At 44.2% G+C, this 22,514-nt stretch overlaps 1 protein-coding gene across 27 annotated transcripts in view; it reads left to right on the forward strand.

The window, feature by feature from the left end:
- DLG2 (discs large MAGUK scaffold protein 2) overlaps positions 1 to 22,514 on the forward strand; it is a 1,415,634-nt gene that overhangs the window by 1,252,483 nt on the left and 140,637 nt on the right. Inside the window, exon 1 of one of the 27 annotated variants that reach the window (XM_064169401.1) lies at positions 18,315 to 18,602. The exons of the other annotated variants lie outside the window; for them this stretch is intronic. The gene's annotated coding sequence lies outside the window, so the exon portion shown is untranslated. Of the gene's footprint in view, positions 1 to 18,314; positions 18,603 to 22,514 lie in introns of those variants that run through there. 27 annotated transcript variants of the gene reach the window in all.

The following is a 22,514-nucleotide window of genomic DNA, read 5'->3' on the forward strand; positions in this document are numbered from 1 at the left end:
AAGGGCTTTTCCAAACTGATTGATTCTGTGTGTAATATGGGCTACATCGATCTTGTGAAGAGGCTGACCCCCCCACCTGGCTACAACCTCACTTCAGGTAGTTGTAGACAGCAATGAGGTACCCCTGAGCCTCCTCTTCTCCAGGCTGCACACCCCCAGGTCCCTCAGCCTCTCCTCACAGGGCTGTGCTCCAGGCCCTTCACCAGCTTCATCACCCTTCTCTGGACACATTCCAGCACCTCAACATCTCTTGAATTGAGGGGCCCAGAACTGGACACAGGACTCAAGGTGTGGCCTGACCAGTGCTGAGCACAGGAGCAGAATAACCTCCCTTGTCCTACTGGCCACACTGTTCCTGATCCAGGCCAGGATGCCACTGGCTCTCTTGGCCACCTGGGCACACTGCTGGCTCATCTTCAGCTACTATCCACCATTATCCTCAGGTCCCTTTCTGCCTGGCTGCTCTGCAGCCACTCTGTCCTCAGCCTGTAGCACTGCTTGGGGTTGTTGTGGCCAAAGTGCAGAACCCTGCACTTGGCCTTGTTAAATCTCATCCCATTGGCCTCTGCCCACCCATCCAGCTTGCCAAGGTTCCTCTGCAGGGCTCTCCTATCCTCCGACAGATCCACACCTGCTCCTAGCTTGGTGTCATCTGCAAACTTACTGATGCTGGCCTCAGTTCCCTCATCCAGATAGTCAATAAAGATATTGAACAGGATTGGGCCCAGCACTGGTCCTTGGGGAACACCACCAGTGACAGCTGCCAACTGGATGTGGCTCTGTGAGGAGACATTTCCAGTAAAATCAAGTGAATGGTATTACATGTTATTTTTGTTGTTGCTGTTGTTACTACAGTTGCCCTGCTATTAGGCTGACTACTCTGCACTTACCCAGAGATCTTTCCTGTCTGTCTGGATCATGATTCTTACATTGTGCTCAACTTTCATCAGCAGATCAAGGTGCACTATTCAGGCAAATTTATAACCAAGTATATCCTCATCTGTCAGTTCAAGAAATCTTTGTCAGTAACTAATCATGCCTGTTTTGTTTATAATCTTCTATTTCTACTTAGTAATACTTTAGGTTTCAGTATGGACTTAATAGGCACTGTAGTAGTTTCAGACAGGTACTTCATGTAAAAAAAAAAGTAGTGCATCATCCTATTGCTTTCCAAGTCCTGGATAGAAGCATTTAGTGGCTCATTCCCTGTGTTCTGCATGACTACTAAAAATGTTCTTGTCTTCAGTTAATGATGGATCTACACCATTTCTCAGAGCTTTTTTTCATCCAAATAAACTGGAGCAGTCCTTTTTATTGTCCTTAGTCCTGCCAGCTTTATTTCTTTGATATTTTTATATCTCATTATCATTTTCTGTACCTATTATCATTAGGATAGGTACTGGCAGAGCACTGAGTTGGAGGATACATTTGCAGAGTCTGGTAGGATGCTGAGAGCTTGGCTAACTTTTCAGCCACATGCATAAAGCTGTAGGTGCAGACAATGAGCTCAAACTCTGTAGCTGTGGCTTTGACATTGCTGGGAAATCTCTGATGAAAGTTACTTGAATCCATGGCATCAAAAGTACCTTTTTGGTAGCATTTTTTCATATGTTGTGAAGGTTTTCTGTTTTCTTCCTCTGGAGGCAAGTTCTGCTGTAGTTTTCACTTGAATGGTTATCTGGAAAAAAAAATAGAAGAAGAAAGAAAAACAACAACCATATGTAAGGACAGAGGCAAAATTATCTCCTCAGCTGAACCCAGAAAACCTTGACAACAGACTCCTGTTTCTTTGTCTTGGGATGGTTGAGTGGCAAATTCTGCCCAGAGGCTTGTGAGTACAAATGTGTGGCTAACAAAAAAAAAACCTGTGGGTTTCACTTGAAAGCAGAAAGTAACTGAGTTTTCACCAGAGCTTTGAGGGGAAGGCAGTAATAATAGTTTACCTTTTAAGTATTCTTTCAGCATTCACCTAAATGCTTCACATGCTGTTTAATGGTATAGAATAATGCAATCAATTCAGAGTGACAGGCTGGAGAGTTCGGTGTGAAGATTGTGCCCCGTGTTAAGAGCATGCAACCTAGGAAAGTGTGTATGTAAACAAAGCCAGAGTTGGATTGAGATTGCCTAATAATGGAGACATTAAATAGCCATGTCTCTGGGCATTGGTTTGGGCCAGCCTTTAGCTGCCTACTGATTCTTTAATCCATGGGTGTGAAGTCTGTGCTGCAGCCTTCATCTCTGAAGGGAGTGTGCTTGTGTGAAGCACTGAAATGTTTCTTTGTGTTTGCAATAGGACTAATAGGTCCATGACTGTCCTCTTTTGGATACAAAGAGAGGACAGTTTTGGAGAAATAAATGTCACCCTGATACAAATCCAAAATTAGAGCTTTCTGAAAACAAGATCATAGAATATCAGTTTATTCTCAGTGAATTCTGATATTTAAAGAGGTCTAAAATTAGTTCTGGATGTGGCAGACTATGTTTGGGGGTTTAGTTTGTTGTCCTTATTTATCTTCAGTTCCTTTAAGAAGACTGGGGCTGATGCAGCCCCTGAGGTGAGATGGAGGGAGCTTCTGCACAATGAAGAATGAAAGATGCTAAAAGCTAGGAGAAACTTGAAGGTCTGAGAGATGGAAGGATCACAGAAAGAAGGTGGGATCCTGCAGCTTGTGTACAGGCTGCGAGAGTTTCATAGAGAAGCTGGGAGCAGGGAACAGGAGTGCCGGTGCGGGATCTGCCGCTTCTTGGACAGCCCCTGAGTTTGGAGCAGCAATGGCTAAAGCTCAGAGCTTCTCCTCCTATGGGGCAATGAGAGTCAGTTTCTTCAACCAGCAACACAGCAAGGGGATAGAGTCTCAAGTTGTGCTGAGGGAAAGTATAGGCTGGATGTTAGGAGGAAGTTGTTGCCAGAGAGAGTGATTGGCATTGGAATGGGCTGCCCAAGGGAGGTGGTGGAGGCACTGTCCCTGGAGGTGTTCAAGAAAAGCCTGGCTGAGGCACTTAGTGCCATGGTCTGGTTGATTGACTAGGGCTGGGTGCTAGGTTGGTCTGGCTGATCTTGGAGGTCTCTTCCAACCTGGTTGATTCTATGATTCTATATGTGCTAGGAATGAATGTCTGGCAATGTTCTGAAACCAGTTAATGGGGCCCCTGGCACATTTTGGCCCAGTACTACATGATCTGGGAACCAACCCAAGTGGAGGATCAGCCCTGGGGGCCGGGTTAAATTTTGGCACAGTAGAAACGTTTAGTGACATAGATATGAGCCACTCCAAGTGCCTGAGGGTCTGGGAATCATACAAGTTACTAATTATAAATACAGCCCTTGAGGTCTCTCTCATTAAAAGCTTCAGATTTGTAATAAAACCTCCATTTCTGAGTTCAGAAGTCTTTCAGATCTACCTCACAGGTCTACCTATGTCAGGGTCCTACGGCACTGTGTTTAAGATATCCCAGGTAGTGTCTGTAGCTTCCAACAAGCACATGTGAGTGTGAAAGCAGAGCTGACTGCCAGCCAAAGGCTCTCACTCTATCATTAGAGCCTCAGGAAGTGTAGAATGTGAACATGTGGTATGAAGATTTTTGAGTTCTTTTTTAGGGTAGACTTTTCCCCTGCAGTCAGACTGTTAGAGCACCAGGAGCAAATGAGCTCTTTGAGATCTCCAGGCATCTCAGTGCTGCTGTGCACTATGCAACCTGTTGGCACTGTACAGTCTTTGCAACTCTGGCAGTCTACCAAGAATTTGAGGGTCACCCCTAATTTGCCTATTTATTGTTGATTGTATGCAGCACAATGTAGCAATTTGCATAAATCTACATAACTTGTCATTTCTTAATTAATGCACAGCTTTTTTTATAGTTTTTAATGTATGCTTTCAATCAGTTCTAGGAACTATAAAGACATTGCCATTGGAATGGGCTGCCCAGGGAGGTGGTGGAGTCGCCATCCCAGGAGGTGTTCAAGAGAAAACTGGACGAGGCACTTAGCATCATGGTCAAGTTGATTGGACAGGGCTGGGTGCTAGGTTGGACTGGATGATTTTTGAGGTCTCTCTCAACCTGATTGATTCTATCATTCTATTCTATGAAATAAAACCAAGGGAACAAAGGCAAAGGAACAAATTGCACTTTTTGACCTAAAAAATCTATCTTCCTTAAAAGCACAGATGTGCTTTTGAAAGCAGTTATTAGGAAATGAGCCACATTTCCTAATTGTTCCTGTGCTGCTACTTATCACAGGCCTTTCATGAATACTCCTATGGCTTCTCATGCAAGCCCATTTAACTGCTGCAAATTACTTCCCTCCTCTTATAGAGCAGTCAGATCAGCAGCACTGTTTGTGATGCCTTTCCTGAACTGCAGTTTCCCTTTGCTGGGCTAGACAAGATTAGGACAGGTGAAAAAAGAAATAGAAAGATAAAATTGATGGGCAAAGTACCTCCCACAAGGTTTCATAGCCATAACATATTTAAAAACTCTGCATTTCTTCATTTAAATCTCTCTGAGCTTAGTTTTTTCCAAGTAAATAAATCTTGCTGCTTTTTAAAATCATAGAATCCTAATGAAAGCATTAGGAAGATGTGCTTGAAATTGGCTTGTTTTTGCATGAGGTATATTAATATGGTAAACTCTATGCATTCAGTGAAAACAGAATGGGGAGTGCTCCACGTGTGTGTCTTCGTTTTAAGTCTACAGGAGGTGTCACAGGATGTTAGGGGATGGAAGGGACCCAAGGAGATCATTGAGGCCAGCCCCCCTGCCAGAGCAGGAGAATACTATCTAACACACATCACAGGAACACATCCAGACAGGCATTGAAAGTCTTCATAGAAGGAGACTCCACAACCTCTCTGGGTTGCTGTACCTGGACACCTAACTCCTGGGGCAGTCATTGAGGGTACAGTTTCCTTTGCAGAGAAAACAATAATCGCTCTGATCACTACTTTGTTGATCACATTACTGTTCAGAATAGGCTATTTCAGTTGGAAAGGACCTACAAGGGTCTTCTCAGTCCAGCTGCCTGACTAGTTCAGGTCTGAGCAAATTAAGACACTTGTCAAGGTCCAGAGAACAGATATTAACAGTGTCTCTGTCCGGAGGAGCAAGATCTGTTCTTATGGATTCCCGTGTAGTGAAATTAAGGTGCAAACGAGACCAGATATCACAGTATCACAGTATCATCAGGGTTGGAAGAGACCTCATAGATCATCAAGTCCAACCCTTTACCACAGAGCTCAAGGCTAGACCATGGCACCAAGTGCCACGTCCAATCCTGCCTTGAACAGCTCCAGGGACGACGACTCCACCACCTCCCTGGGCAGCCCATTCCAGTGTCCAAATATCACCACAAAACTATTTACTAAAGCATAAAGTTGGACAAAACAGAGGGAGAGAGAGAGAAGGGGGGGGGGGGAGAGAGAGATAAGGAGAACGATGAGGAAGCAGGGAAGGGAAAGAGCTGGGATGATGTTCCCCTCAGTCGCAGATGGTGGGGGGAGAGAGGCAGACAGGTGCGTGGCCCGGGGGTGATCTTCTGTGGAGTTGGTCAGGGCTTCTTCTGGTGGTGGTGCAGCTCTGGTAGTCTGGTGGAGGTCGCCTTGGTAGTCTGGTAGAAGTGCACGCCTGGTGGTCTGGTGGAAGGGCACCCTTTGGCAGGCATTTCTCCTGCCTTTTGTACAGTTTTCTGCTCGGTGTCCGGCCGCAGCTCCCCAGGAAATCTTACTGTGTGTCCTCATGCATTCGCAGGGGGCCGGGGCAGGGCCTCCGCCCCCTCCCTGCCCGCCCCTCTCCGTACCCTGAACACACAGAAGCCTTTTCCCTTCGGCTAGCTGAGATAAGGTGTAGGCATCCTGGGCATTCCAGCCAGGCTGAGGTGCAGGAGCTTCCAAGGCCATGTCTGTTGATTTGCATCCCTGAGCTTTCGGCCAAGCACTGAGTCTGAGTCCCAGAAGTTAGCAAAGGCAATCTTAAACTGTGTTGAATAGGGAGAGAGGATGCAATCTTTATCTTTGTTTAATGAACAAGAGAGAGGATTTAGACTCTCACAACACTTTATTAAGGGCATTGTCTGAATGTCTCTTCTGCATCTCAGCTCAGGGTAACAACCAGCTCCCCGTGAATGCTGTTCCAGTGTTTGTGCTTCCTATTCGCTACTAGACAGCTAATAGAGCACTGCCTGAGTTCCTACTAAACTGCCTGCTCTACTGATTTGTCCTTCATATTAGGACTAAAGGGAAAAATGTTTTGTTATGATACATTTCGGTAGAAGATTGAGTCAGTCATCAGCAGGTTTGCAGATGACACCAAGCTGGGGGCAGATGTGGCTGAGTTGGAGGGCAGAAGGGCTCTGCAGCAGGACCTTGACCGCCTGGACAGATGGGCAGAGTCCAATGGGATGGCTTCAATAGCTCCAAGTGCAGGGTGCTGCACTTTGGCCACAACAACCCCATGCAGAGATACAGGCTGGGGTCGGAGTGGCTGGAGAGCAGCCAGACAGAGAGGGATCTGGGGGTGCTGATTGATACCCACCTGAACATGAGCCAGCAGTGTGCCCAGGTGGCCAAGAGAGCCAGTGGCATCCTGGCCTGCATCAGGAATAGTGTGGTCAGCAGGAGCAGGGAGGTCATTCTGCCCCTGTACTCTGCACTGGTTAGACCTCACCTTGAGTGCTGTGTTCAGTTCTGGGCCCCCCAGCTTAGGAGGGACATTGAGATACTTGAGCGTGTCCAGAGAAGGGCGACGAGGCTGGGGAGAGGCCTTGAGCACAGCCCTACGAGGAGAGGCTGAGGGAGCTGGGATTGTTTAGCCTGGAGAAGAGGAGGCTCAGGGGTGACCTTATTGCTGTCTACAACTACCTGAGGGGAGGTTGTGGCCAGGAGGAGGTTGCTCTCTTCTCTCAGGTAGCCAGCACCAGAACGAGAGGACACAGCCTCAGGCTGCGCCAGGGGAGATTTAGGCTGGAGGTGAGGAGAAAGTTCTTCACTGAGAGAGTCATTGGGCACTGGAATGGGCTGCCCGGGGAGGTGGTGGAGTCGCCGTCCCTGGAGCTGTTCAAGGCAGGATTGGACGTGGCACTTGGTGCCATGGTCTAGCCTTGAGCTCTGTGGTAAAGGGTTGGACTTGATGATCTGTGAGGTCTCTTCCAACCTTGGTGATAGTGTGATGATGATTATTTTGCTGAAGTGGCAGCATAGTCCAGCTGAGTGTCTGGTTCTTAGCAGCTCTGTTCCCCTGGTGAGCTTCCTCTCAAGCTGCTGAGCAGCCTCATCCTTCACACTGAGCAGTGCTTAGGAGCGGCCCCCAGGCTAGATGTGCACACCACATACCACCTAGTGCTTGACTAGGATTTTTCACATTCATATGTTAGCTTAAGTCAGCTGCCAAAATGATGGAAAATCAGCTTTCTCTGGCTAGCTCCTTTTCTTACCTCTGCATGGAAAACCTCCATGAAAAGCTTTCTTTTTTTTTTTTTTTAATGTGCCAGAATTCAAAATATTTATTAGCAGAGTTAAAGATCTCTAGAAATAGAGAACTAGAGGAACTCTAAGCAGAAACTTGTGCCATTTTTCTTCTCTTATTTGTCAGCATGAAGTTCCAAAGATAAAGTGCCCCTTGGCGAGGTTATGGCAAGGTTAGATCACAGGATCATAGGATGTCAGGGTTGGAAGGGACCCAAAGAGATCATTGAGGTCAACCCCCCTGCCAGAGCAGGACCATACAGTCTAGTTCATCATCATCAGGTCACAGAGGAGTGCATCCAGATGGGCCTTGAAAGTCTCCAGAGAAGGAGACTCCACAACCTCTCTGGGGAGCCTGTTCCAGTGCTCTGTGACCCTTAAAGAAGTTTCTCCTTGTGTTGAGGTGGAATTTCCTGTGCTGCAGCTTACATCCATTATTCCCTGTCCTATCATGGGGTGCAGATGAGAAGAGCCTGTACCTCCCTTCCTGACACTCAGCCCTTAGATATTTATCATAGAATATAATCATAGAATCAGACAGGGTTAGAAGGGACCACAAGGATCATCTAGTTCCAACCCCCCTGCCATGCCCAGGGATACCCTCCTGGAGATCAGGGTGCCCACAGCCTCATCCAGCCTGGCCTTAAACAGCTCCAGAGATGGAGCCTCAACCATCTCCCTGGGCAACCCATTCCAGCCTCTCACCACTCTCATGCTCAACAGCTTCTTCTTCATAGCCAGGCTGAATCTCCCCACCTCCAGCTTTGCTCCATTCTCCCTAATCCTGTCACTCCCTGAGAACCTAAAAAGTCCTTCCCCAGCTTTTTTGTAGGCCTCCTTCAGATACTAGAAGGCCACACTTAAGAGACTTATTAAATCCACTTTCATTCTTCTTTTCTCCAGACTAAAAAGCCCCAGGTCCCACAGCCTCTACTCATAAGGCAGTGCTCCAGACTCCTAATCATCCTCGTGGTCCTCCACTGGACCTTCTCCAGCAGATCCCTGTCCCTCTTTAACTGGGAAGCCTAAAACTGAACCAAATAGCCCAGATGAGGTCTCACCAGGGCAGAGTAGAAAGAGAGAGGGATGAGAACCTTCCTGGATCTACTGGACACAATCTTCCTAATACACCCCAGGATCCTACTGACCTTCTTGGCCACAAGGGCACATTGCTGTCCATGAGCCTTTCATCAAGTTTCACCTGGACGTATCATGTAGACTGTAAAATTAGCCTAGTCCTAATCATGTTCACACAGCAAGTTAACCTCTCAAATGCAATTAGAGTCCTCAAATGTAGAAAATAACGTGAATAATTCTTTAGATTTCAGCATAGCATTTATCACACAGATCAAACAAAATACTGGTTTCAACTAATGAGACACTCATCATAACACCACTTCAAATACAAAGTTCACCTATTCAAAATGAGATTGTTCTCAGCCATCAGTGCTGTTGTTGGTGATTACATACTGTGTGATGGCATTTTTCTTCCTCAGTACAAGGCTGATTTTTTCAATATCTTGTCCCCCTGCTATTTTTGTTTATGTCGTGTGCACTTCAATGTTAATTAACTGAATATAGATTGTTTCTTTCATTACTACTACATGAGAAGAAATAAGAGAGTTTTATTTTGATTGGAATGGTAAGAGATTTCTGGCTACAGCATCCAATCCAATTGATGTTTCTTTCCCCCAGGAAACCTTTAACTTTGCTGACCAGGTGTAAAAAGGCAATTAAGTAAAACCAATTATTTACAGGGAGAACTGTGTTAAACTGCTACATATAAAGATCCCAAATGGATTTAATTTTCCAGGAAAAAAAAAAGGTCTTAATTTCTGGTAGTTTCATTTGAACAAAGACCCTGAAGTTACTCCATGAGTATCAGGAGGAGTGTGGCTAGTAAGATAAGGGAGGTTATTCTTCCCCTGTACTCAACACTGGTCAGGCCACACCTTGAGTCCTGTGTCCAGTTGGACTCCTCAATTCCAGAGAGATGTTGAGGTACTGGAACTTGTCCAGAGAAGGGTGACAAAGCTGGTGAGGGGCCTGGAACACAGCCCTGTGAGGAGAGGCTGAAGGAGCTGGGGGTGTGCAGCCTGGAGAAGAGGAGGCTCAGGGGTGACCTCATTGCTGTCTACAGCAATGGGAGGCTGTAGCCAGGTGGGGGTTGGTCTTTTCTGTCAGGCAACCAGCAACAGAACAAGGGGACAGTCTCTAAGTTTGGCAGGGGAGGTGTAGGCTGGATGTTAGAAGGAAGTTGTTGCCAGATAGAATGATTTGCATTGGAATGGGCTGCCCAGGGAGGTGGTGGAGTCACCATCCCTGGAGGTGTTCAAGAAAAGCCTGGAGAGGCACTTAGTGATGTGATCTAGTTGACTGGCTAGGGCTGGGTGCTAGGTTGGACTGGCTGATCTTGGAGGTCTCTTCCAACCTGGTTGATTCTATGATTCTGCCAATGTATCTAAACTTGAAACATGTTAATCACAGAATCAGATTTTCCTGAAATATCTTTTAAATTATTCAGGATGGCTCCCCATTAAAATGTCATCAGATGTTTGATAACTAATTGTCCTGGTTTTGCTGGGACAGAATCCCAGACCAGCTTTGGGCTGCAGGCCATCAGCAGTTGCGAGTCTGCGAGGACTGTTGACTGAAGTTGGCTACAGGTGTATTCCAGACCATGAGCATCACACTCAAAGGAAGAAGTTCATAGAATCATAGAATCAACCAGGTTAGAAGAGACCTCCAAGATTATCCAGTCCAACCAAGCACCAGCCAACTAGACCATGGCACTAAATGCCTCATCCAGGCTTTTCTAGAATGCCTCCAGGGACGGCGACTCCACCACCTCCCAGGGCAGCCCATTCCAATTGATTTCATACACTTAATTGATTTCCTCTAATTTTCCCCAAGTCTTCTTAAGTCAACAAGTTTGTAATTTAAAACCAGATGCCCATTTGAAAATCAATTAACAGCAAGCTAAGCAGGGTATAAAATGTTCTTCATTCTATATAGTATCGATGTAGGAATTCTGTTACAGGAAGAAAAATGTGGATTACAGTTTAACTTTCAAAAAACACATACCTCAAAACTTTACAAGGAACAGATGGTTTTGTGACCATTTGCATTTAATTTCCATCTAGTGTCTGGATGAATTTATTAGTAGTGTTTTTTTTATATATAATTAACTTATTTGGTAGGAATATTTGCCCAAGGAATCTAGGGCTAATATTTACACCTCACCAAGCAGCTAACAAACAAACAGTATATTATTGTAGGTCTCTTCCAACCTGGTTTATTCTGTGGTTGTGTCTGCTTGCACTGTTAACATCAAGAGGCCCAAAGGGTTCATCATTGTTAAAAGTAGAACACAAGATGGTACCAAATCAGTGTTTTGACTCTCTACCTATTTGCTTTGAAGGTGCTTTCGTGGCCTGCAGCATTGGCATTTAAGTAGAGCATTATTTTTAGTGTATCTTCACAGTACCTGCATGAAGCAGTGTTTAGTTGAGGAACTGAGTTGCAGAAGCAGCATCCATCCCAGGACACACAGAGATAAAACTCCTGCAGAACATGTCCCAGGTTCATCTCAGGCTTCCAGCAGAAAGCTGGTTAGGATGCAGGAATAAACACCTAGGAATTTAAGTGCTGAGAGCTGCACATCCTCAGCTTTTACATGCACAGTCCCTCTCTTCACTCCTTCATTATTTCCTCATAATGATGCCATAGTAAGAATAAGTATTTATATTTCACCTCCTTTAATTCTTCAGTTAAAAGTCTTAGAGCACTTTCCCATTCCTAATTAATCCTTGAACTATAAGTAGTTCAAGAACAGAGCTTCTGATCAGTGGCCTGGTTCCTGGGTCCCATCAGGCACAATCCTTATGAAATGGTAGCTTGTCCTTAAGTGCCCAACTCGCCTCTGACTCTGGAAGTTAGTTTCCAGGTACAAATGTGAGAGGAAAGCAGATGTTTTGTTCTTCAGGTCACTGCTGATATGCAGATGGAGCATCATTGCCATTCATTCCTTCAGAGTGCCCAAATGGTAAAGGCATGAAAGCCCCCTCAAAGCAGGATCACCAGGGTATCATCAATTTTAGCTAATCAAATGAGTTTCTGGTGAGAACTGAATTAATTGGTCTGACATTTGAGCCAAGACAGTAAATCTAGAGTTGCAGTCATTTTGTGGACAATGAAAGACTTCAGATGATTCCTGCTGAGCTGAAGGGGGTTCTGCCATATCCTAAGAGAGCAGCTATTTCTGCCTTTCTTTTCGGAGCCACACTTCATTGTGATGCTCCTTCAATTGCATAGATTCTTCCCTGCTGGGATGTATTTTCTTGGCACGCTCTCAAATAATGACAAAAAAGCTGTGGAAGTCAATTTGCAAGAATGGCTGGCACAGACCTAGCTAGAGTATCACCTACTGTCCTTCCTTGGCTTGTCTGGATCACAAACTGCTTTACAAGTTCAGGCTCCAGAAATGGCAAAGCCATGTTATTCAATATGGATGTGTAAAATTCACTCATGGTGTCATCTGAGCTAGTTCATTTGGAGCTAGCATGGATATCTCTACGTTGCTCTGCCATCTGCATTGTAGTTAGTCATCCAGGCTTCAAATTTTCTTTGCTGAAAGAAAACTGTGGGAGGGGAAAACTGAGAGTGTGCGTGTGTGTCTGTGTACTGATTCTTCTGCTAGTTCACTGTCACAGTCGGTGCAGAAGGCATCTTCAGGTGATGCCTCCTCTTTTTTACTATCTGTAGAAGAAGCAGGCCTTCATGTCACAGTTTTCTCACGAGGACTGGCCTGTGTGCTTGTCTTGTGTCCCTTTCCATGGCTAGCCTATTGCAGCATTCTTGTGGGCTTCTTCCATAGAGCAGATGTGCTCTCTCCACCACACATACCGTGCCTCTAACCGTGATGTCTGTAGAGCTGTAATTGCTGTAGGTAATATGAAGGGCTGTGCCAAGCTGACAGATTTTCATCACCATCCTCAGAGGAGTCAAGTGTATTCCTGTGCCGTGCTGCTTCCCCAGATCACCCTCCTACTCCTCCCACCACAGAGTGCATGCAGTTAAACTGCAAATTGCAAGAGGATCTTCATGTTGCTCTACCATTCTTTGCCATACAAAGCCGTTAACTCATTTGCTTCCTGCCCCGAGCTTACAAGGGTTGACTGTGGGACATTGTGTCTAAGATGCTTGTCTGTTTTGCTGCTGAATCTGATCATTTACCTAAAAGAAAGTGAATTTTGAGCCACTTTTCCAGCTCTGGGAGTTGGTGAGGTGGTGTCACCATCCCTGGAGGTGTTGAAGAAAAGACTGGATGAGGCATTTAGTGCCATGGTCTAGATAGATGACTGAATTGGGCTGGGTGCTAGGTTGGACTGGATGATCTTGGAGGTCTCTTCCAACCTGGTTGATTCTGTGATTCTATCATCTGGTTTGTATTTGCAGATCAAGCTTCAGACAAATTTTATTCTTTTCAAAGGAAAGAGCAGAAACAAAACAATGGCAATCCCTGGGTTAAAGGAAAAATGAAAGTCTTGGACAGCAAACCCCAGTTCTCACTGCTATGTTCTATCTTCCAAGTTTCAGCTCTTTTAGCCAGTTGAACCAATCCAAGACATACAGAAAATGAATTTGTATGAAGTCTCAAACTGTTCCTGAGATATCCACTGGCTTTATAGATGGGCTGCTGTAGAATTCCAGGTTCATAGGATGCTGGAAAATGCTTTTGAAATCAAATTTAGGTAGCCTCTCCATAGATTGTAGAGAAAGTGCCATCTGGTCTTCCCTCCTTTTAACTGCTTTACTACTGTTATGATCATCCATATTCTTTAGACTATGAAGCCACCATTAAGAGAGTTCAGCCTTTCTAAGTAGCAAAGCAAGTTCTTGTCATTGCCCTTGATCAACTGGAACTGCTCTCTTGGGTGTCTTCATTCAGACCTAGCTCTTTAATTCTCTTTTCCCTGTATTTTTTCAAACTCAGTCCTCATTCAGAAAGAGAACTTGAGCTTTCACTCTGTACTTGCAGCAAAAAAGATGTCACTTGAGGAAGAAAAGTATCATAATTCAGACAAATATTATTATAGTAATACCACTTGTACAGTCCTTTACCTCTTCAAAGCCCTGTACCAGCTCATTTATTAGTTAATCTTAGTATACAGTCTTACTCAGTGAAATTCTATTTCAAAACTATTCTTAAATGGAATGTGTGCTACATTTAAAGGAAATGAATATCTCCACTGCCCTGCCATGGCAATTAAATTAATTTACAGGCACTGCTGTTTATTTTGCAGTGCATGATGTATGTAGGTTGCAGCAGTGAAATACTTCTGTCTGACTGAGTGTGTGGTACTACTTTACTCTGTAAAAAGGACAAATTCTTATTGGATTCAGACCACAGACTGTGAAGTAGCATGTGAAATTTGTACATTCTGATTGAGCTCAGTTAGAATTAAGTTTGATAGACTTTTGTACTCACAAGTTATAATGACCCTGTCTTGCCTTACTACCCTTCAGAGAGTGCAGGTGGTAGTAGTGGTTACCTTTATGAAATGTAAGACCTTCACAAGCATGCTCAGCTGATTTTTTACTTGAAAATAGATCTCACAATTAACTCATCCGGATTTCATGACAATTTTCAGCTGCGATTAGGAAGGAGAGATATATTGGTGCCTTTGCTGGGAGGAAGGTGGGCAACAACCTGACTAGCAACTTGTGGCCCTTCCAGTTCTGAGTTCTGTCTTGTAATGGACCCAGAAGCTGGGCTGTTGTCAAGGGTTGCAGGCAGAGCAATGGATTGGTCCTGAGATCAAAGGAGAAATAAACATCAAACAAAGGGGGAGAGAATTTGGAAAGCTCGAGGATTTTGTTCTTACTGTGCTTCTGGATGTTATTGTCTGATAAATGCCCAGTCTTTTCTTAGGTCCTGCTGGGCTCTTGGCTTTAGATACTCTCTAACGGTGCCATCAACAGTCCATCAGATGAAAGTGCATTGCCTTTAGCCGGTGACAAAAACTAACGGAATTGAACAGGATAATGACTAAAAGCAACCTCTTTAGTTTGCATGATGGCTTCTTAGGGCACACGGCAAGAATTACTGACCAGTTCACTGATCATCTGTACCATCTGGCTGAGCCTGGAAATGATCTCTCTTGGTGTGCATTCATTTGCCTGTGACTCTGGGGCCATAGTGAAGATCCTGAATATCTAGTTGTGCTTTGCTGGGATGCACGTTAGCTGTAGTAGCTGATCTTGATAGTATCGAATCTGTTAGAGTTACTCTTAATTTGAAGTTTCCTTAGCTGCTTCTTGAGCAGAAAATGCAACTATTCTTGTTATTCCAGCTGAATGCCCTGGTTTTTCCCCAGTGATCTGTGTGCTCACTTTAAATAGCAAATAGGCTGGCTGTGACGTGTTAGTCAATATAGTCCACATGACTATGGAATGAAGAAGTCATGTTTTGACAGGGAATGGGAACACTTTTGTCTTCTATCTTTTTCATTTTTAGCTCATTTCTGGATTGCAGCTTGAACAACTTCAAAGTCAATACCAAATGTGTTTGTTAGAAATGCCTTAAAAATACATACTACATATATATTTAAGTGCACAGAAATCTGGCAGCCATATGGGATTTTCACACACCTGTCAGCAAAGTGAGTAAGTTTGACTGTGGAATCTCACATTCTGCACCAGAACATATGAACAAGGCCCCGAGGACATGGGTTGAGCCATAAGTGGATCCATTCACTGGGAAGGTAGCAGTTTTACAGAGCACCACTATACTGCTCCATATTAGAGCAGTATTAGCTATGAAATATTTGTGGCCAAGAGAGCCAATGGCATCCTGGCCTGGATCAGGAACAGTGTGGCCAGTAGGACAAGGGAGGTTATTCTGCCCCTGTACTCAGCACTGGTCAGGCCACACCTTGAGTGCTGTGTCCAGTTCTGGGCTCCTCAATTCAAGAGAGATGTTGAGGTGCTGGAATGTGTCCAGAGAAGGGCGACAAAGCTGGTGAGAGGCCTGGAACACAGCCCTGTGAGGAGAGGCTGAGGGAGCTGGGGGTGTTTAGCCTGGAGAAGAGGAGGCTCAGAGGTGACCTCATTGCTGTTTACAGCTACCTGAAGGGAGGTTGTACCCAGGTGGGGGTTGGTCTCTTCTGCCAGGCAACCAGCAACAGAACAAGGGGACACAGTCTCAAGTTGTGCTGGGGGAGGTCTAGTCTGGATGTTAGGAGGAAGTTGTTGGCAGAGAGAGTGATTGGCATTGGAATGGGCTGCCCAGGGAGGTGGTGGAGGCACCGTCCCTGGGGGTCTTCAAGAAAAGCCTGGCTGAGGCACTTAGTACCATAGTCTATATGATTGGCCAGGGCTGGGTGCTAGGTTGGACTGGATGATCTTGGAGGTCTCTTCCAACCTGGTTGGCTCTATGAAAAGGTAATGTGGAAGCTCAAAATTGCAAGTGTGAAAATGGGCCAGGGATTTTTCTTGGAGCTGTGGCAATTGTGTGGTACCACAGACTGTGGTTCATTTCAAATGCCTTCTGCTTTTTCAGGTTTCCTGAATCCCACCTACACACAGCTAGGAAATGTTGCAGTCTCTTATGTTATTGTGGTACTGGTCAGTTATAGAAATCCATATTTAAAATCATAGAATCAACTAGGTTGGAAGAGACCTCCAAGATCAGCCAGTCCAACCTAGCACCTAGACCTATCCAGTCAACCAGACCATGGCACCAAGTGCCTCAGCCAGGCTTTGCTTCAACACCTCCAGGGACGGTGCCTCCACCACCTCCCTGGGCAGCCCATTCCAATGGGAAACCACTCGCTCTGTCACAGGGATGTCACAGTCCGTGAGGAATCATGTTCCTGTCTTTCAAAACCTAGACCGGTAGAACTCTACTTCAGTAAATGTGAGCTGAATTTTAGGGTGAATGTTAGGTTGTATCTTAATTGTGCTGCACCAAATTGTTATCAGGCAGTGTGACGTTTACATGGATTATTGGGAAGCCTCTTCAAACTTGGATGGCTAAGGCAAAGCAGAAAGAAAAACAGATGCCATTTAGGGCATTCTGACACACATGGTTTGAAATTGTCTGTTAGGAAAATTAGGTCAGAAAGCCCTGTTTGTTGCACAAGACAACAAGATGATGTGCTTTGGCCATTTCAGAGAACCTCCATGATTTGTGAGTGGAATGTGTAAACTCGTGAGAATAGAATTTGACTCTAAAAGCCAAATCCAGTGGCACAAATGTTTTTGCTGCTTCTCAGTGAGCCAGGATCTGTTGTATGAAATGTTTTCTGCCTGTGGTGGAAAATCAAATTACTGGATTCTCGGCAGCCCTTTTCTCTGAAGAAGACAGAGACATTAAAACCATTAGTCTGAGTAAGTCCTGATGTGTCTCCCTTACGTTCTGCCACCCAACTGTACACAGGTTTTCTTTCATACAAGTCACTCTAGTACAAGCCAGTGGCACATGCAGAAACATTGCTCCTGTCTCTGGCCTTTAGTGATTTTTTTCTCAGATAGTGAAGGTGCTGAACACAAAGATACAAATGAGGAATGGGGCAAACGAGCAGCTGAGGATGGGAGAAAAGGGATATATATATAGGACTTGCTTTTGCTATGCATGAAACGCAACACCCTCTTCCCACATCGTGACGCACATCAGTCGGTCCAGATGGTGAGAAGGGTTGGGTTTCTGCCTGGGGCTGCCGGCACAGGCTTCATTTGCATTCCTCAGCCCAGTTGTTCATGGAAAAGCATCCAGACGATGCACAACTGCTCACACAACTGTGTGCACCTTCACAAGAAGAACCTCCTTTCATGGTACCAGATATTAAAAGAGTTTTACAGGCATGGGGAGTGAAAGAAAATGGATCAAGTTCGGGTTCCAAATGGAGCCCTCCGAGGGTCATCTCCAGTAGTGTAGAAATAGAAAATCATCCTGGAATCATCCTGAAATCGTCGTTCACAACTCTGCACTTGTACAAATAGCTTTGAGTTTGTGTAAAGCACAAATAAGATTCTTGGAGCTCAGCTCTGAAAGAGCAAGTTCTGCTCCGTTGTAAAAGACTTGCCATAGAGCCCTCTTTCCAGTGGTTAATCCCTGGGTATGTATTACCATTGCCATAGGCAGTTTTGCTTGTTAGGGGCTAATTGTGTTCATTTGTGGCATGTGCAACAACTGTGATTGTTATTGCTGTAATTAATTCCACTTGAAAATGTTTCCTTTACCTGATTGTATTAATGACTCTGAAATTTTACCTGTTTGGTGCTGTTGTTTGCTATCTACACATTTACTTTAAAAATAATGCAAACATATGGGGAGGGAAAGAAAGCAGCAAAGAGGATTGCAGAGACCTATTTATAACTTAGAAGGCATTCTAAAAACCTTTTAAAATGTACATAGCATTTCACCTGACAGGTGAATAAAGTCACTCTGCCTGGAGTAGTGCTTTTAAGTTATCCTTGCTAATGTCCATGGATTTTTGCCTGAAAAAATCACATTCATGCTAGTGGAAGTTAGGAACTGTGTGTTAGTCACTGAACAAGAGCTGTGTCTTTAAGCAGAGAAGGTTTTATTGTTTGTTAGTTAAATAAAAAAAAAACATGAAAACTGTATCTAGAGGAGCTTGCAGCTACATTTACTACTGCTTTAAGAAATGTGTAAGTGAAGAAATTGTGTCAGTAGATTGTTCCTTCTCTGAGTTTTGCATCTCCCCTGAAATGCAGTTGATCATTCCACCTTAACAAGGTGCAGTGATTGACAGGTAGAGATGTGTGGCACAGAGCAGAAGGTGGGAGTGTGCTCTATTGGTTTGTGCTTGTACATCCTGAGCACCAATTACTGTCACTGCTGCCAGCACTGATGTGTTTATCAGGATGAGTTATAGCAGAATATATGTACACAGGCAGTGTGTATGCTGGATGACCACCCCCTGTGATGTAAAGTATGAGAGTCTGGGAGCTACCGTTTTATAATTCATCAGGTTCAGCAACTGAGTGTTGTTGGTTGGCTTAGTTATAAAGGCAAGTGTGAACTGAACAGCAGACAGGAGCATCTCGCAGAAAGAGTCCTGCGAAGCTGCGTTTGGTGACTGGGCTCTGCTTTTGTTCAAGTGAATTCAGTCCTCGGTGAGTGATGGGGGTTCTGTTGAGCTAAAGCCGATCTTATATAAGCTGGGGAAACCTGCCTGCTAGTTTTATGTGTGTTTTGCTGCTGGAAGTCCTTGTCTGTGGTTAGATTTTGCAATATTTTCAGTTGTGTACGTTGCTGGCACAAAACGAGATGGAAAGAAAAAATGCAATGATGAATTATTCACCATAGTGCTGCGAGGTCTCTTTTCTAGCTAAAGTTACTTTCCTTTAGTGAGTATGTTGGGGGCTCAGGGTAGCTACAAACCTGCAAATCTACCTGTCATTAAATTGCTTTTCTTAGTGGTTTTCGACAGCGAGAGCTGTGGCTTTTGTAACAAGAGGAAGGAAAAGGAAAAACTAGAACCAGATGCATTTGTTTTTTTGCTTGTATGTACATGAGGCTTTTCAGATGCAGCATTAAATCTATTGTGTGTAGCAAGTGGCTGCAAAGAATTTGTATTGTGGGGCTTTTTAATTAGACAATGGGTAAAACGCTAGCCTCCCTGGGTTGTTTTTTTTCTGTGATAATATGCTTAGTATCACATTAAAACGAATGATTCCCCATCTTGCATAACAACAGGGCTGAAAAATGTGTAAGATGAAAGGCAAAGGGAGACTTTGAAACAAACTGTGGGAAACATGACATAGCGCAGCTAGGCAGGGAAAGAGATGTTTCCTGCCATGGTTCACTTGTTTAATATTACCAGCTTTAGATTATTTGCCCTAATTACCGTTTGCTTCACTGTGGTGACCTCTGCATCATTTTAAGCGAGCTCCTTTTAGTATCTGTCGACATTATCTTGCCGGTAACCTTTAAAGATCAGAAAGCCAGCAGTGTTTCCCCCCCTCCCCCTTGCTTTAAGCAGAGAGGAATTGAAAAGCAGACTTTATCAAACTGAAACATTAACATTGCCATACCTGTGTTCCTCCTCAGGAGAGGCAAGTGATGGTTGAGTGGCAGTTTTACTTTTCCTTTTTATCACTAACAGTATTATCAAAGGGGCAGTCAATGCTCCTGTCTCTCTGTGCCGGTGTGTTGGGTTTTTTTTACCTCTGGGGGCTGAAGAGGCAAGGTAGTTTTATCAAAATATCAGAGAGGCTTGGCAGAACAGCACCTGTTGTCTTATTGCTGTTTTGTTTGTAATTGGAGAAAGATGCTCTCTTCCACAGTCCTCTCATAGTATCAGTCCAAACTATTTACTCTGCAGTGATTTAAACTTGCATTGTGACTTCTTGCTCAGAAATCATCTCTTCCATGAGTTGTATGGGAAGCATTGAAGCTGCAGGACAGATCCTGATTTAACTGACTTCTTGCTCAGAAATCATCTCTTGCGTGAATTGCATGGGAAGCATGGAATCTGCAGGACAGATCCTGATTTAATTGATAAGGTCTCATTTTAACATCATTTTTTGTTTAAAGCAAAAGGCTATTGCAAAGTGGCCTTTGCCACAGACTTCCTTTGCAGAACAGTTATAAATCATAAATCTGGGGGGGAAAAAAGGCAGAATTTATTGAGAACATCATTTCCTGGCAGCCTAACAGACTACAGTTTAGGAAAGAGTATATACCTTTGTCAGCAGTGCTTTGTTTAAGAGTATTTAGCTGCTTTTTAAGCATTCAGATCTATTTTCAGTGACCCCTGTGCTAGCAAATGAGATTTCTTGAAGTGTGAGCTTCTGGCTTTGCAAGTTCTCCTCCTTTCAGAAATCTGTGATATTGCATCCATCTGTCTAGGCATTTATGTTGCATGCATCACTATGGTGTAATCTCAGCAATCTGAACATTAGCCATGTAAATGTATGTACTGTAACTGAGGAAGTATAAATTAGGACAGGAAAAGCAACCCTAAAAGGAGAAAGTTATGATATGGGCATATGGCTCTTGTGGGCTTCAGAGCTCTAGACTCCCTATTTGTTATAACACAATAAATTAAGCTACCAACCAGTTCACTCTCCAGGCAGTAGTATGGAGGCTTGGACACGGATAAGTCCAGCTTCTTGAAGTTTGCTCCAGATAAGACCAAGTAGAAGAGCCAGAGGATGTGAGAATCCCCACTTTTTGTCATGGGTGCGTGCCTGCCTTTGTGATCATGATCCAGGAGTGATGCTGAAGGGGGAAAAAAAAACCTCAATGTCTGTGGTTTGCACTTTATATCCTCTCTGGTCTGGAAAATACAGTTGATTTGTGTGGATATGAATTTGCTTCAGTGATCCATGCCTCCTACCTTGCGGTAAGCAATGGCAGCGCTCTCCATGGAGCACTGCACCTTAAATCTCCTTGGTTGCCAGGGCTGGTGCAGGTAACAGCCATCTGTGTGGTTAGTGCTACATCCTGCTGGAAACACACTACCCCACAGCTCCAAGAAGTATGTGGGCTTCCTACTCGTTTCTCCACAGAGGTAAAATTTTAGCATTCTCGGGTAGTAGAAATCTACTCTCCAAGAGGAATCTTTCTCAGCTTTTGCCTTTTGGTTACAGCTAAAACCAGCCAAGGCACCTATGTTTAGATTATCCTGCATTTAAAATATGGATGCCTGGGGAAAAAAAATATTTTAGCTAGAAGTTCTTAGTTTTGGAATTGATCTCTTTTTCTTTGGTCTGAAATACTTCAGGTGTACTGACCTGCAGGTTTGCTGTGAAGTACCACGGCAGCTGATGGTCAACGTGTTTGGTAAGGCAAGATACAGGGAAAAGCCAGCACTGTTTTTTGGAGAGTTGCTTGTTCCATTTGTAGTAAATACAGCTAGTGTGTGACTGTGTAGTTTGTGTGACTGTGCTTTTTGTCTGTCAAATGTGACTGGAGATTGCAGTAGGGATATGTAAACTTGCTTGTGTGCCTGCAGCATTTCTGTTTTCTCCATTCAAGCACACACACACAAACTATACTTGTAAATAGAAGAATACATTTATAATACTGAACCTCAAATACAGAGAGCTCTGGTACATAGAATTAGAAGCTATTAATTCTGTATTAAATCTTTCCTACATTTTATTGAAGTGGCTGCTGAGGTGACACTGCACACCATTTTGCAGCATTTGAAGGTAATAGTGGTGATGGGTGTGAAACAAAGTCTTGGAGATGTCAACAGTCATAGTGATGTGTTTGCAGAGAGAAATCCTTCAGTGGGAAAATGTGTTGGAGTGACAAGTTAGACGTGTAGTATCTTCAGTGTAGGAAACAGCCAACACAACTTTATGGCAAGGAAGAGGTGGAACATAGTAAAGATTGACAGTGTGCCTGTGAAAAATGCTAGAGGTTTTTTGATATGTACAAGCAGAGAAACACCATTTGAAAGAATTATCAAACAGTGCATAAAAGAAACAAATTTGGCCATTGGTACAGAGAGAAAGCATGGTCATAAACACAGCATGCCCTTTGTTGGTCCGTTCTTTGTGTTGGGAGTGAATGATAGAATCATAGCATCAGTCAGGGTTGGAAGGGACCACAAGGATCATCTAGTGCCAACCCCGCTGCCATGGGCAGGGACACCCTACCCTAGATCAGAAAATACATTCAAGGGCCTAAGCCTGCAGTAGGAAAACATTTTTTTTCAAGTGTATAACTGTGCAAGCAGGAGAGGATACTTGTCTTATAAAAACAACAGAAGATTTACTCGTAAGCAAAATGTGTCTGGTAAATGGCAGGTTTAATTTGTTTGTGGATACAATTACTTAGTTCGTGCAGTGGTTCTCAGTGACTTGGCACCTGGCTGCATTATGCTAGTGTTTAAAAAAAAGAAAAAGGGGTAGGAAAATGAGCTTTTAATGTAAGTGGTCTTTGCTCTGGAAGAAAATACAAGTAAAAGCAAGGTGCGTAACCTCTGCTCCTTCCTTGCTGACAGATGGTTTATACAGCAAGCACATACTCCTATCCTTGAAACCTGCAGGGTGAGGGGGGTGTGCTCCAGG

The sequence above is a fragment of the Pogoniulus pusillus genome, chromosome 3 (genome assembly GCF_015220805.1).
Source record: "Pogoniulus pusillus isolate bPogPus1 chromosome 3, bPogPus1.pri, whole genome shotgun sequence".
Classification (NCBI taxonomy): domain Eukaryota; kingdom Metazoa; phylum Chordata; class Aves; order Piciformes; family Lybiidae; genus Pogoniulus; species Pogoniulus pusillus.